At 44.3% G+C, this 15,632-nt stretch overlaps 1 protein-coding gene across 7 annotated transcripts in view; it reads left to right on the forward strand.

The window, feature by feature from the left end:
• The window catches only part of ADCK1 (aarF domain containing kinase 1), a gene marked incomplete at its 5' end in the record, with an annotated part of 100,877 nt that overhangs the window by 17,371 nt on the left and 67,874 nt on the right, over window positions 1-15,632 (forward strand). The gene's annotated exons all lie outside the window — the stretch shown is intronic.

The raw sequence follows: 15,632 nt of genomic DNA on the forward strand, positions 1-15,632 counted from the left end.
TTATATTTTTTGCTGAAGAATTTTAAGTTATAGAAATCATGGCATTTCAACTGTAATTTCAACATGCATCTCTAACAACTGACATTTTTATAAGTATTGACGTCATTATCACAATGAATGAAATTAACAAGAATTCTTTAACTTCATCAAATTCCTGTGTATATTCAGTTGTCCCTCAAATACCCTGCCTGTTGATCTTCACGTTGTACCTGAGCTTTGCACCTTTTCTTCTTCTGAGGTTAGAATGAGTCTTCCTTCTCTGTACCTTTTAGGATTTTGTTTTTTGTTCCCTCCCACTCCTGTCCCACACCCAGGCCTGTAGCCTGAACAGGGTTGATGGGGAAGGGAAGGGAAACAGGCTGGATGGATATGTTATTCTGCTTGTGGCCTAACATTTCTCTCTCTCTCTCTCTTTTTTTTTTTTTTGCTTGTAATTGCCATTCCAGAAATGCCCTCACTCTTCTAGCCACAGAGCAACTGTTGAGAACAAATTAATTATGCATCTTCTCAGTGTGTGTGATTAAGGGGCAGATGGAGGGAAGGGTTCTCTTCAGTTTTTCTGGCAACTAGGTTCCCAAATGGATGCCTTCCAGACCAAAGAATACGTGTGCTGGGCTCCCGTGGGCATCTGGGTTTGTCTCTGTAGTGGCAGGCTTGCTCACTGGCAGGCAGAGTCAGAAGTTGTCAGTAATAATATTATTAATCCCTTAAATTTGCAGCATATTTGCTGTTTGCTGAGGGCTTGCGCACTCACATCAGCTCATTCGATGGGATTTCAGGGATGCTGGAACAACTTTCTTTGCTTAATACCTCCCTAAATCATTGCTGATGCTTGTAATTCCACCATTAGAGATTAATTCTTTTGGCCCCAAACTGTTCCCTATTAAAATGCAAGGGAGCCTTGGCAGCTGCGTAGTATGTTTTATTCATAAAGCTTTCTCAGCCACTAGTGGCTGCCCTCCCCAAATGCCCCCTCCCACAACTTTCTTTTTAGGATGGGCTTCTCTGAAACAGAACCTATGTTTGGAGTCTTTCTTATTCCAAAGAGAGAACTCTGCTCTCAGCTAGTTGCTGAAGCTGGGAAAACAGACAGAAACTCATGCCAAGGTGTCAATGACTGATAATAATTTCCTGTGTTACCATTTCTAGGGAGTATTTGTATTTTAAGTGGAAATTTCTGGGAACACAGTGCTTAGTACAAAGGAACCTGTACCCCTTCATCCTATTATGTCAGTGGCTTTGGCCTTAGATCTCCCTTTTATGGGGCTCCCTTAGAGAGACAGAGGAGAGGGAGGGCCAGCACATCCAGTTCATGTAACTACGATTAAGCATTGGCTTGGAGTGTCGTCCACTGTGGGTCGGGGAGAAAGTGGAGCTGACCACGTGTAACATAATGTCCATTTTGCAGAAGGAAAATGGAAGCGTAAGGACAAAATCTATTTGGAGTGGGGCTAGAATTAAAATTTTGCCTTCAGAACCCCAGTAACACAGTTTTAGATTTTTAGAGTCAGAAGACACCTTAGAAACAATCTAACTCTGGGAAAGCAAATGCATTTTATTTGTCAATACCAGTTGATACATAGTGGTTGAGGGGAGGGTGGAGAATGAGTGAGTCTTCACCTGGGCTCAGTGTGTTGTGGTTGATTAGTGATGTCTGATGGGTGCCATGGTAATAGAGGGGAGGCATGTATGCCGCACTTGTATTCCTGATTCTCTGCAACCTCTCATTGTACACATGGGCCAGCTGAGGTCCTGAAAGCTGGGATGATTTGTTCAGGATTATATAAGTAGGGGTGACAAATTAGGGGCAGAGTTGGCCCAGAATCCAGGTCCCTTGAATCTTGGTTCAAAACCCTTTCTTTTGAAGTATCCAGGTATTCTAAGAAGCATTTCACTGTGGTTGAAGAGCATGTGGTCTTGGAGTCAGACTGCCTGGGTTCAGGTCTTAGTTAGCTGTGTGCCCTGGGCCAAGTTATTTAACTTTTCTGAGTCATTGCTTCTTTATCTGTAAAACAGGGGATAATAATTGTGCCTACCTTATAGGGTGTATGGAATTAAATGAGATAATATGTGTATAAAGTGTTTGGATTAGGGCCTATACATAGTAAGTACTTAATAAATGTTAGTAACTTAATTAAAATTTTTATTGCCTTGTCCTAGATTATTGCTGGATACGGACACAAAACCTCCCCATGGTCACCCCCTCTGCAGTGTCTTGCAGAGTTACCCCTCAGACACCTGCTTCTCTTCCTTCCCTATTGAATGCTCTGGGATTTTCTGTGTTTGATGTGTTCCTGGAATTTGTAATTTGGTGATGAAAAGTCCCACAGTACTAACAACCAAGTGTGAGATGGTGCTGGGCCTGTAAATGCTCACGTTTGGGGCGTCATACTTCACACTCCACAGGAGTTTGTTTTGGTTTGGGGCATCGACAGAGCCCTGGATGCCTGGTGGGGTTCCCTGAGGACCAGCTGCCAAAGAGGCCTCGGTGGCCGTTTTGCCTTGTCTCTCCTCTGAACGGAACATTGCTATAGCATCTCCCCAGACCATCCTTGCTCCCCTGAGCCAGTATGTGCTCCCATCCCCCAACCTAGTTTGCAGACTGGACATCAGTGCCCAGCTGGTGCCAGCCTCCTCCCCTCACACCCACCTCTCCAGTGGGCTTAGAAAGCAGGGCCCAGGCAGAGCCTGGACCCATAACTGAGCTGGGGTCCTCTTCATGTCTTAGTCCAGCCACGCAGGCCCTTGTCAGTGGTCCCTTTGGGTGACCTTGAGGGGGACCCAGGGAGGCCTTGAGAGCCAGGAGGAGTCCGTGATAGTCCCAGATGTCTGGCCTGGGGTGATAGGGCTTGGGGCTGACTCCTGTAGGACCATGGTCTACCCCTGCATTATTCGACTTCGCCTCTTGGTGGCGTGCTCAGTTCCCCATGGAAGCAGTGCCCGGTGGCTCCTCTTGGAGTGTATAGGGGAAGGGAGCTGCAGCGGTGGGGAGGGCTCCCTGGGTGCTGTGATGGGCGTGTGGCTTCCGTTAAGTGAATCATCTGTGATTCCAGTCCTGACTGGCTGTGGGGGAAAAGCCTCTGCTCTGGATCCTCAAATAGAGGCCTTCTTAGGGTCTGCCCGTCTGTTCCTGGCAGACAAAGCGGGGAAAGGGGGCTGTGGGAAGGAGGCCATCCCCATTGAAGGACAGTCACATCATTGTCCCTAACATTTGGAAGCTCTGTTGCTTTGGGCCTTTCATCTTGGATCACAACCAAGTTTGGTGGCAACCTGGCCATGTCTGCGGTGGCTTCCCTGCTTTTCGTTGTCTGGGCCCAGGGCAGAGCAGATGATTATAGCCCCAGAGCTGCTGCATGCTCAGGAGCCTAGTATTTTCTAACGGAGGTTCAGAAACAGGGAGGATCGAGAGGCACGTTGGAGATGGAGCTCTGGCTCTGCTGTTAGTTCTGGAATGGTGGGCAGCAGTCACATCATCTGGGAGAAGGTAGACGGGGAGGAGAGGAGAATGGGCCAGGCTGGGACCAGGAAGAGGTGAGGGGAGTGAGGCCTGGGTCCAGGCTGAAGAGGATTCTGACAGGTGAGAAGGAGAAAGAGATGGTGAGGTTATGGAACTGCCTGTGCAGAGGCCGGGAGGCAGGGGATGGTGCAGGACTGATCACTGTGGTTGGGGGATAGGGAGTGAGTGGGGAGGGTAAGCGATGAGTTCAGAGGGCACCTGGCTTGCATCGTGATGGGCCTGGTAGGAGTTTGGATTTCATACCAAGGGCAGTGGGGACTTCTGGAGGGTTATCATGGAAGGCTATTTCCCTCCTCCCACTGTGGCCAGTGTCCTGCCCCTTTGTGACCTGCCTGCCTGGGCTGTATAGTCTTGTGGTCTTATCCTGTGTCTGTAGTGAGACACATTATGCCTCCCGGGCCTCCCTCTTTTCCTTCTCCCAGTGGCTCCCTGATTGCAGTTCGTTTGTGTGACTGGTGTTTTCCAGGCCCCTGTGTGCTCATGAATTTGTCCTAATCTTGGTGTTAGCCGGCTTACTGGAATGGCTCCTGGGAGCCCAGACACAGCCAGGTGCCATGGCGGCCATGTGACCTAGTTGTGGGATATAGCTGGGGGTGGGAGTGGGGACGGCAACACCGAGGGCCCATGGCAGGCACTGGCCACCTGGACTTTTTCCTTCTAATTCATGAAGAATGTCTAACAGTGTTTTTGGAGGAGCAGCGGAGTCTAGCAGAAAGAGATGGGTTTTGGAGTCAGAAGACAATGACTCAAACCTTGGATCTCCCACTTACTGGCTGAGTAACCCTAGCAAGGCCCCTAGCTTTTCTGTTAGGGGCCTTGGAGAGAATGATGATACCCACCCGAGGGGCTCTTACCTGGATCAGGTGAGATAATGTGTGTGAAAGGTTTAATGCACTTATAAAGAACTGGGCGTTTACTGCTGAGGACCATTATTACAGAGGGTGTGATGAACAAGATTTTGTTTCCCAGCTGCTTATATCATATGCTGTTATAGTGAATCAACGATTCAAATAGAAGCTAATGATTATGGAGAAGAGTATGTGAAAATTATAAATTAGGGACCTATTTGTACTTGCATTGTGCTGACAAGTCATTTGGCATCTTAGTTTGATCCTCATTTTAATATGAAATTATTAACTGAGCTTGAGTGTTAGTAAAACCTAAGATAATAGGAAACTCATACATACTGGGCATTCACAACCTTTATCATCTATTAATGAGTACTGATAAATTGAATGAGTCTTATTTCAAAGGCTCAAGATGGATGTTTATATAAAGTATGACTAAAATATTATAATTGATTTTAAAAAGTAAAATAATTTTTATGTCCTGGAATTAGATAGTGGTGACAGTTGCACAAGTTAGTGAATATAGTAAAAGCCACCAAATTGTATATTTTAAAATGGTGAATTTTAGGGACTTCCCTGGCGTCCAGTGGTTAAGACTCTGCGCTTCCACTGCAGGGAGCTCGGGTTCGATCCCTGGTCAGAGAACTAAGATCCCGCATGCCGTTTGGTGCAGCAAAAAAAAAAATTGGTGAATTTTATGGTGTGTGAATTATATCTCAATTAAAAAATAGAAAACTTAATTTAATTTATTAAAGGAGTAATTATAAAAAACTTAGAGGTTCAAGAAAAAATCTATAATTTCACCAATTCAAACTTATTATGATTTTGATATGCTCTCTTCTTTTCCTATTATATCCATAATTCTATCAATATAATTATCTGGTTTTCTGATTTACTATGTTATCTTTAGCATTTTCCATTTTGTTACAGTAATCTTCACCGTCTTCACCTAAAATGGCTACTTAATACTGCACTGTGTGACTGTTCCATAATTTACTTAACCCTTTTTCTACTTTTAGGATGCATCTAGCTATATGTTTTTCTTTTATAATTAACACTGTACTGAACCTCTCTGTACATAGGGTTTTTCCCTGTGTCCTGGATTATTTACTTAGGAGGGATTTTTAAAGTGATATATGTGAATCAAAACATTGCTGAGAGAAATTAAAGAAGACCTGATAAATGGAGAAATATATCATGTTCATGGGTTGGAAGATTCAATATTGTTAAGGTGTTTATTTTCTCCAAATAAATCTATAGATTCATAACAGTCCCAATCAAAATCCCAGCAGGCTTTTTTGTAGAAATTGACAGTCCAATTCTAAAATTTATGTGAGAATGCAGAGGGTTTTAGAGTCAATTCTAGAAGATAACACTGAAAAAGAACAAAGTTGAGGACTAATACTATCTGATTTCAAGACTTACTATAAAACTGTAGTAATAAGATAGTGTGGTATTGGTGTAAAGATAGACAAACTGACCTATGGAACAGATTAGAGGGTCCAGAAATAGACACACACATAATATGAACAATGCGTTTTATACGGTGGTGAAAAGGCAATTCAGTGTAGAAAGGTTTGTAGTATATTTATGCAGTGGAATACTACTCAGTTAAAAAAAAAGAATAAACTATTGATATATGCAACAACATGATGGGTCTCAGAAAAATTATGTTGAATGAAAAAGGCTGGATAAAGAGTATGGGCTATATGATTCCACTTATATAAAACTCTAGAAAATTCTAGTCTATACTGATAGAAAGCAGATCAGTGGTTTTCTGGAGATGGGAGGTATGTGGAGGGATGGGGCTGGAATTACCAAGGGACATCAAAGCTTTTAAGAGATGCTGGATATGTTTACAAGCTTGATTATGGTGATGGATTCATAGGTGTATACATATGTCAAAAAGTATCAGACTTTACATTTAAATATGTGCAGTGTACTCTGTCAAAATATCAATACCTCAGTGGGACTGTTAAAACAAAAAATGATGTTAATGGATTATGATCCTTTGAAAAAATTAGAAATCCATGAGTCCATACTGATATAAATAAACAAATGAATAAATTGAAATTTTGGTAAAGAACTGGCTATTTATAAAATTTGGAAGGACCTTCCCATAAAACACTTAATTATAAAAAGAAAACAAGTAACTTAAGTGAGGAAGTTAGGTGGATAACCATCTTAAGACATTATCAAAATTAACATTGTCTCTAGGGAGACAAATCAAAATTGTGCACCACCAGGTTGTAATGGGAAGAACAGAGCCTGTTTATAAATTGTTGGATTCAATTAGCTAACACTTTTTTTAAAAAAAGAATTTTCGCATCTATGTTCACTATGAATATTGGACTATAGCTTTTCTTCCCCCTTGTATTTTCTGTCTAGTTTTGATATTGGGGTTATGCTCGTCTCATAGAATGAGTTGGGAGGTATTCTGTCTTCAGTTTTCTGGAAGGGTTTATGTGGAATTGGCAATATTTCTTCCTTAAATGTTTGATAGAATTCAACTGTGACACCATCTCGGGTCAGAGTTTCTTTGTCTGATATACACCATTCCAGCTTTATTTTAATTGGTGTTGGCATGATTTATCCTTTTCCATCCTTTTACATTTAACCTATTTTTGTTTTAATATTTAAAGGGCAATTTCTTATAGGTAGCATATATTTGAGTCTTTCTTTTTTATCCAATTTGGCAATCTCTGGCTTTTAATTTGGGTGTTTAGACCATTTATATTTAAAGAGATTATTGATATGGTTAGATTTATGTCTTTCATCTTGTTATTTGTTTTCTACTTGTCCAATTTATGCTTTATTCCTTGTTTCCTCTCATGCCTTCTTTTGGATTGAATATTTTTTTCATGGTTCCATTTTGTCTCCTTTGTTGGCTTATGAGCTATAATTCTTTCTGTTATTTTAGTGATTGCATCAGTTCGTAGCATAAATCTTTAACTTGTCACAGTCTACATTCAAGTGACATTATACTACTTCCTTCAGAGTATAAGAATCTTATAATCGTGTACTTTCATTTCTTTCTTTCCAGCCTTTATGCTATTGTAATACGTTTTGCTTTTCCATATGTTATAAACTCCACATTACATTGTTATTATTTTTGTTTAAGCAGTCACTTATCTTTTAAAGAAATATACGATATAAAAAAATTCTTATATGTTTTCCTGAAGTTTCTATTTCTGGTCTCTTTTTCCTTTATGTAGATCCATGTTTCTCTCCAATATCATTTTCCTTCTGCCTGAAAGATGTCCTTTAACATTTCTTGTAGTGTAGGGAGATGAATTCTATCAGCTTTTATATGTCTGAAAGAGATTTTTTTTTTTTTTTTTTTTTTACCTTTAGTGTTGAAAGATGTTCTTGCTGGGTATAGAATTCTGGGTTTTCTTTCAGTGCTTTCAGAGACGTTGCTCCACTAACTTCTGCTTGTATTGTTGCCAGTAGAGATCTGCTGTCATTCTTATCTTTGTTCCTTTCTCCATAATGTGTCTTTTTTCTCTGGATACTTTCAGGATTTTCTCTTTATCACTGATTTTGAACAACTTAATTATGTAGTTTTCTTCATGTTTTTTATGCTTGGGGCTTGTTGAGATTCTTAGACCTGTTAGTTTATAGATTTTGAAAATCAAATTTGAAAAAAATTCAGTTATTATTTCTTTAAATATTTTTTCTCCACCTTTCCCATTCCATCTCCTTTGGGGATTCCAACAACGTGTTTACAAGGCTGCTTGAATTTGTCCCACAGATCACTGATGCTCTTTTCATTAAAAAAATTTTTTTTCCTCTGTGTGTTTCATTTTGAATAGTTTCTATTGGTAGGTCTTGAGGTTCACTAATCCTTTCTTCTACAATGTCTAATCTGCCATTTATCCCATCCAGTGTATTTTTCATATCAAACATTACAGTGTTCACCTCTAGAAGTTTCATTTGGATCTTGCTCTCTTTTTTTATATTGCCCATGTTGCTGCTTAACTTTTTGAACATATGAAATGCAGTTATAACCACTATCCTCCTTTACTAATATAGGTTTCAGTTTTGGGTTGGTTTGATTGATTGTTTTTTTTTTTCTCATTATATGTTGTATTTTTCTGTTTATTTGCATGCCTGGTAAATTTTTTATTAGGTACCAGACATTGCAGTTTTATCTTTTTGGATACTAGATATATTTGTATTCTTATAAATATTCTTGAGCTTTGTTCTGGGACATAGTTAAGTTACTTGGAAACAATGATTTTTTTTCAAGTCTTTCTTTTAATATTTATTAGTTGGGAATGGAACAGTGTTTAGTTTGGGATATTCCCCTTAACTGAGGCAAGCCCCTTCTGGGTATTATAACAAAAGCCTCAAGAATTATGAGATTTTCTGGTCTGGCTGGTGGAAATAGACCTTATATGAACACTGGGTACTGTTAACCCTAGTCTTTTGTGGTTGGTATTTCTCTGGCTCAGGTAGTTTTCTTGTGTGCATGTGCTGACTAGTACTTAGCTGAATATGCGAGATGGACCCTCGGCAGATCTTCAGAGTTCTTTCTTTGTACGTCTGTCCACTCTCCAGTACTCTGTCCTGCGAACTCTAGCTACTTCGGTCTTTCTGGCCTCTCAGCTCTGTCTCTTCAGTTCAGAGAATCTCCTGTTCACTGCCTGGGTTCCCCTTCCCTGCACTGTGGCCTGGAAACCCTCAATGCTGTAAATTGGGGCAATCATAGTGTTCACCTTGTTGGCTTCCCATCTCTCAGGAACCACTTTCCTTCCTTTCCTGATGCCCAATGCCTTAGAAAACTTTTTTCTTCTTTTTCTTTGGTAAATCTTGTCCAGTTTTTTGTTATTTCAGATGGGAAGGTAATTTTGGTCCCCATTTGGGAAGAGATGTTAAGGGTGACATCAATATTTATGGCTTCGACAACTCCAAGTTTAGAGTTGCAATTTCCTAAAATGTGGAAGACTGAGGGAGGGGTAGGTTTGGTGGTGGTAGAAGTGGTGGGAAAGTCACGCTGAGTTTGAGAAGCTCATTGGACATTGGGTGATGTCAGAGAAGAAGTTGGATATGTGAGTCTGGAGTCAGGGGAGAGGTCTGGGTAGGGGATACGCATTTGTGTATCATCAGTGTGTAGACGGTATTTACCACCATGATTCTGGGTGAGATTCCCCAAGGGAGTATAGCTAAAGTATTGTATTGATCATGTTTTTTATATTCTGATGCTTTGAAACTGGGGGTACTGCTGCTCTCAGGGTTAACTAGTTCCAAGAGATAGTAAACAACTCACCTGTGAGCATGCCTTTCACAGGCAAACCAACCAATCTGGAGCCCATACCTGCCAACCACCTCTGTTACTGAGCTGTTACACTCTGGGTCACGATCCACCTGCCTTATTCACCCCAGGGCCAGGTACCAAACAACTAGGAACATCCCCTATGCCCCAAAGCCAAATGAGATACTTAAAACTAGCCACTCTTAAGTCTCACCCATTCTTTTCCATGGAATCCACAATAAAAGCTTTGCCCACATTTCCCCTCACTCCCTCTCTCTCCTGGCCAACCCTGGTGCTTCCCGGTGTGGCTTTGTGTGGCATGCCAGCTCTCCTACTTGTAAGGAATTGTGAGTAAAAACTTCTTTCTTTATGATAGTCATTTCCATGTCTGTGTGTCTTACCATACCTTAAAACAAATTCTAGGTACCCTTACAACAAGTATAGAAGTGCCAGCTCTGGCTAAGTGAAGTGCCTGCGTTACCTCACCTCATTTAATCTTCACAGCAGCCCTGTGAGGTAGGTACTATTATTATCTTTCTTTTATAGATGAGCAGTCAGAAGTAAACAGAGGTTACATCACTTGCCCAAGATCACCAAATTCTGAGTGGTGAAGTTGGGATATAGACTGTGACAATCTGATGCTGGCCCTGTGCTCTTAACCAGGATCTATCTGATGGGTAGTCAGAGGAGAGACAGAGGACACTCCCAAGGAGTGGGATTAAATTTGTGGTCAACCTCCTTCAAAACTTTTATAAACTGCCACTTGTTTGTTTTCCCCCAAGACATGATGAGTTAGTTTTACTTTTTTGCTTAAATGAGAGCTTAAAGCAAAGGGTGACATCCAGAAAAGCAACCTTGGAGACCATCCTGGCCTGATTTCTTGGGGATGAAGGAGTTGCAGTTCCTTTTTTTTTTTTTTTTGCAGTACACAGGCCTCTCACTGTTGTGGCCTCTCCCGTTGCGGAGCACAGGCTCCGGATGCACAGGCTCAGTGGCCATGGCTCACGGGCCCAGCCGCTCCGCGGCATGTGGCATCCTCCCGGACCGGGACACGAACCTGTGTCCCCTGCATCGGCAGGCGGACTCTCAACCACTGCGCCACCAGGGAAGCCCTGCAGTTCCATTTTCATGATGAAAAACACACACGTGGATCATAGCACCCTGAAAAATTGGGGAAGAGATTCTGGATTCTGCACCAAGCTTGCCCAGTCTGCATGGGAGAATCTTGTCAGCTGGACTTTTCTATTTCCAGAAGAAGTTGAAGAAGGGATTAGTTTTTTAAATTCTCCTCTATTATTGATATAATACATATTAGTTTTAAGAAATTTGAAAAATACAGAAAAACCTATAAAGAAAAGTACTCTTTTAATCTCACTGCCCAGAGATAACACTGTTTACACGTCAGCGCATTTCCTTTGGGTCTTGAATCTTTGGTTAGAAGAATCTGTCAAGGGGCTTGTCTGTTTTGGGGTCTGTCTGTGACCTTGTCTTTCACTGTCTCTTTCTTCCTGTGATGTGTGGGGTATATATATGCGTCTGTCTCCTTCGTCTCTGTCTCACAGTCACACCCCGAAATCCCATCGGAGACACTGCTCAATTCTGATGGGAAGCCACTTTGATTCGGTCTGGCTTTGGTACCTTTCTGCCAAGTTTGGGGCTCAAGATCCCTACTCTTGGGGATTTAGACACAAGTAAAGGATGGCTCTCCTTGGGCCTTTGCTCCATCCCTCCCAATCAGTAATTAATCAGTACTGAGTTGATCTTATTAGCTATTCACTGCCCGGCCTCCCAACCCCAACCCAAGCTGGCTAATGACAATGCTTTTAATTAATATGAGGCAGATTAAAACTCATTACAACAAGGTTATTGGTAATGAGATAATCATAAGGCAAGTTATTGAGCTGGGAGTAAAAACAAAGTTGGAGGAGGGGCAGAGAGACACTGCCAGCCGCTCCTGCCGTGTTTTGGCAGGAACGGAAGGGGGAGTGTGGGGACTCTGCAGTGAGGACACGTGGCAGTGACATACCCAACTAGCTCGTGAAACCAGGTGCTGGGTAAGGGCAGGACTCGGGTCCAGTGAGCAAACGGGTGGGGAGTGTTAGGGCAGTAACATGGGTTGAGAAGCAAGAGCTGGTGTATTGAATTAGGAATAGGTAGTTTATGACCTGGTGAACGAGGAGCACAAGCCTCCTACACGGGGTTGGCTGGTAGCTCCCTCAGCCTCCAAGCTTCCACTGGGGAAGTGAAACGCAGTGGGTTGTTTCGATTGAAGGTACAGTTTAAATACACCCGCACAGAGGAAGTAGAGTCACAAGATTTATTATTACTTAGAGATCCCAGAAGAAAGGATGCTCAGTGAGCTGGGGGAAGGGCCATCCTCCATCCCAGGTACCAGCAAGCAGGAGGTGAATGCTGAGAGAGGGAGTTTGCACTAAGCCAGTAATTTCTTGAAATTCTGAGTGGGACCTGCCTTCTGATCCCAAAGGATGGTGGAGCTGTAGGATCTGGAGCTAGAAAGGGACGCTGGAGACCAGAGTGCCTGCTCTGTTGTTCAGCATGTGTGTCTTTTGGCTTTAAAAGAACATTTACACTTTTTGGTTAGTGGCAATGTCCCTCACCCCCATGTGACTCTGTGTGTGTGTGTGTGTGTGTGTGTGTGTGTATTTAATTAGAAGCTGGTTGAAGGTGACTTTGGGGCTTCTTTTGTTGAAATGTGGGTGCCATTTGCAGTAGATGCTGATTCAGCTTCATGGATGATTGTTTTGTGAGTGTATGACCCAAGGTTGTCATCAGTCTACATTTAGAGCTCATGCATGGCTTGCCCTGGGGTACACAGAGTCTACAGGGGACACACATGGTCTCTGTCCCCAATGGCTGATGTGCCAAGTAACCAGTGAGTCAGCAGTAGACAAGCCTTCCTGGGCTTGTGTGACCAGAGAGGGCTCTCTGCATTGCCCAGACAGTGTCCTGAAGGTGACCATCACTTTGTGCCAAGAGACACCCTACCCAGGACTGGCTCAGGCCACAGGTGAGGGGCAACAGAGCCCTGGCTCTGCTTCTTGGTAGGAGGGCTTGTTAGGGTGAGGCTAATGCTTTCTGAGGGCTGCCAGGAGCAGACATAAATGCAGATGTGAATCCAGTCTAAAGAAAATGGTGGAGCAGCTATTCAGCATCACACACACGCACACACACACACACACACACACACAGAGATGCATGTTGTTATGTTGTTCTCTCGATCTGAAATGCCCTCCTTTTTTATTCTAATCTTTTCAGGTTCAGTTTCAGGGGCTAACCCTATGTATCAGCCAGGGACTATAGTCATACCTGTAATTTAAATATAAAGACTTATTCACTAGGAAAAGGTAGTTAACTCCTAAAAGAAGTAAAAGAAGATTCTAAAGGTACAGAAGTAGTAAATGCATAAAGCACCTGCTCCCTCTAGGGCTGAGGGGGTGGTGAACAAGAATAGAGCTAAAGACTCAGCTGGGAGCCTCCCACCTGCAAGGCTGGGATGCTGGGCTGCCCTGGTGATGAGACGTGATGGCGGGCATGGTCCATGGGCACAGCCTGCCAGGTGGCAGAGAAATTTGCAGGAGGGTGCGACCTGGAGCTAGTGTGTAGGAGCCGCCTGCTAGGTGGTCAGAACACTTGCTGGAAGGTATGGGGCCTGAGTTGGTCCACAGGAGGGGCCCATCAGGTAGTGGAGAAATTTACAGAGGGTGGGCTGGTCCGCGAGGGCCACCAAAGTGGTCACCCCCAAGCCACTACCCACTGGCTGATGAGCTGAAAACAGTGCACAGGGACAATAAGGGAGCCTCCCTGTGCTGTGGCCTTGCGGTGTCCCCCAGAGCCCCCTGTTGACAAAGCCTAATAGCGACCCATCTGACAAAGGAGAAATGACACAGGGTCTAGCACCAGTATCCCAGCGCACAGCAAACAAGCATGGATTTGCAGCGGAGAGGCCCTGTGCTCCTGAGCTGCACGCACCCCGCTTCTCCCCAGGAGCCAAGGCTCTCTAATTCCAGCCCTCTTGTTTCTCCCATCTGTGAACTCCGTGGTCCTCAGTGTGATCCTACTGCCACGTGCCATTCTCTGTGTGTGAGTGGCTCTGTCACATTTCCCCACGAGGTGGAGGGCGTGGGACTCAGTCAGCCCCCAGTGAATACACAGTGGTTGATGTCTTTCCTGGGAGGGGCAGAGACAATGGGGTGTGTCCTCACTCCGCCTTCCAGTCCTCTGCCTTGACCCTGCAGTGGCTTTGGCGTGAGGGCTGAGCATGCCTCTTCGGGGGAGTGGGCAGCTGGGTGCCAGGGCAGCCTCACCGGGAGCCTCTGGTGGGACCTGGGTTCCGGTCACCCTGTACCTTAGGACAAATGGATTGTGGATGACTTGCTGGCTGCCTCTTATTCGGCAGGGTGGGAATTGGGGTTGATTATTTGAGCTGTAAAGAGTCATTTGTTCCTAACAGCCTGGACTCATGGAGGGTGGGGAAACGCCCAGTTCCATACTTGACCATGTTTGCCTTCTTTCTCACTTCCTCAGGACTTGAGTGTGGCCTTGGACAGTAGTGACCTTCTACCATCTGACGCCGGCCAGTTCAATTCCCAGTCCACCCCCCTGCTGCCCCCATGGGCCTTTTACTCATCTAGGGAAATGTGTTCTCTCCCCACACCCTTCCCGCCTTAATTCTTAGAGTCAATTCCCTTCTCTGTGCACCCTCCTGTCAGGGAAAAAAGACTCTTCTTGGCCTAGTTTGCACCAGGTGCCCGCACTGAGGCTGGAGCACTCTGTTCAGGGGGATAGAGTCATGTGGACATGGGCTTCCCCAGTAGTGGGTTGGGGCGGGACGCAGAGGTGTCCAGCAGAGCCCTTGAGGGCCTAAGGACAGCTTGTGAGTGCCTGGAGTGTGGGGCATCCCTGTGCTATAGAGGGAGTGGATAGATGGCTCCCTGGCTGCTGGGACCAGGGTGTTCAGGCCTGCAGTGTTCTCTTCTTAATTCCTAAGGTAACGGTTTTCTGTATGGTTCACTCAGCAACTAATTATGTAGGATCTTTGAACGTTTCTTCCATCTTTGTTGCCAACGGTTATTTATCTCTTTGTGTGGTTTATTGCTTCCAGTACACACTTAATTGTGTCACCATCCTTCATAGCACTTAAGAGAGTGTAAGCCCATCCTAGATATTCACTCTCCCGGTTGACTTATGGGTGGAAGAGGGTACTAGGTTCCCACAGGGCACTGGGCTCCCTTGTCGTTTGTGTGTGCCCATGGCTTCATCCTGCTTCAGGAACTGTAGCTCCAGGAAGGAAGGACCCTCAAAATTCCAAGACCCTCAGCTGAGCTGGTGTGATGACTGGGGATGTGTAGCCTGGGGGTGGATGGAGGCCACCTCCCACTCTGGAAGGATAGGTGGGCATCAGGCTGCAAGTTAAGGCCGGCTTGTCCTGCACAGCCTGCCCTGCCGCCCACCCCGTGTGCCTGATGCTCCCTGTAAGGTTTCCTTCAGTTAACAGGAGACCCCTGCTAAAGTCTGCTGCGTTGAAGAGCTCTAGGTATGAAGTGTTTTCTAGACCTTCCTTTGACATTTGTTAGCTATTTTTTTTTTTTTTTTTTTTGTGGTACGCGGGCCTCTCACTGTTGTGGCCTCTCAGGTTGCAGAGCACAGGCTCCGGACGTGCAGGCTCAGCGGCCATGGCTCACGGGCCCAGCCGCTCCGTGGCATGTGGGATCCTCCCGGACCGGGGCACGAACCCGTGTCCCCTGCATCGGCAGGTGGACTCTCAACCACTGTACCACCAGGGAAGCCCTGTTACCTATTTCTTGATAAGCAAAACATCTGAGTTTCTTATCCTTAAAGATACCAACACTTGCCCCCCTAAATTGTTGTAAGGATTAAAAAAATAGGGAATATGACCATGTTTAAAAATTGTAGACCTGCAAACAAACAGTATTATTAGTGTGCCTGAGGGGTGGGTGACAAATGCGTGAACTCAATGTATCCTTGAATG

Source organism: Hyperoodon ampullatus (assembly GCF_949752795.1).
Source record: "Hyperoodon ampullatus genome assembly, chromosome: 3".
NCBI classification, from domain to species: Eukaryota; Metazoa; Chordata; class Mammalia; order Artiodactyla; family Ziphiidae; genus Hyperoodon; species Hyperoodon ampullatus.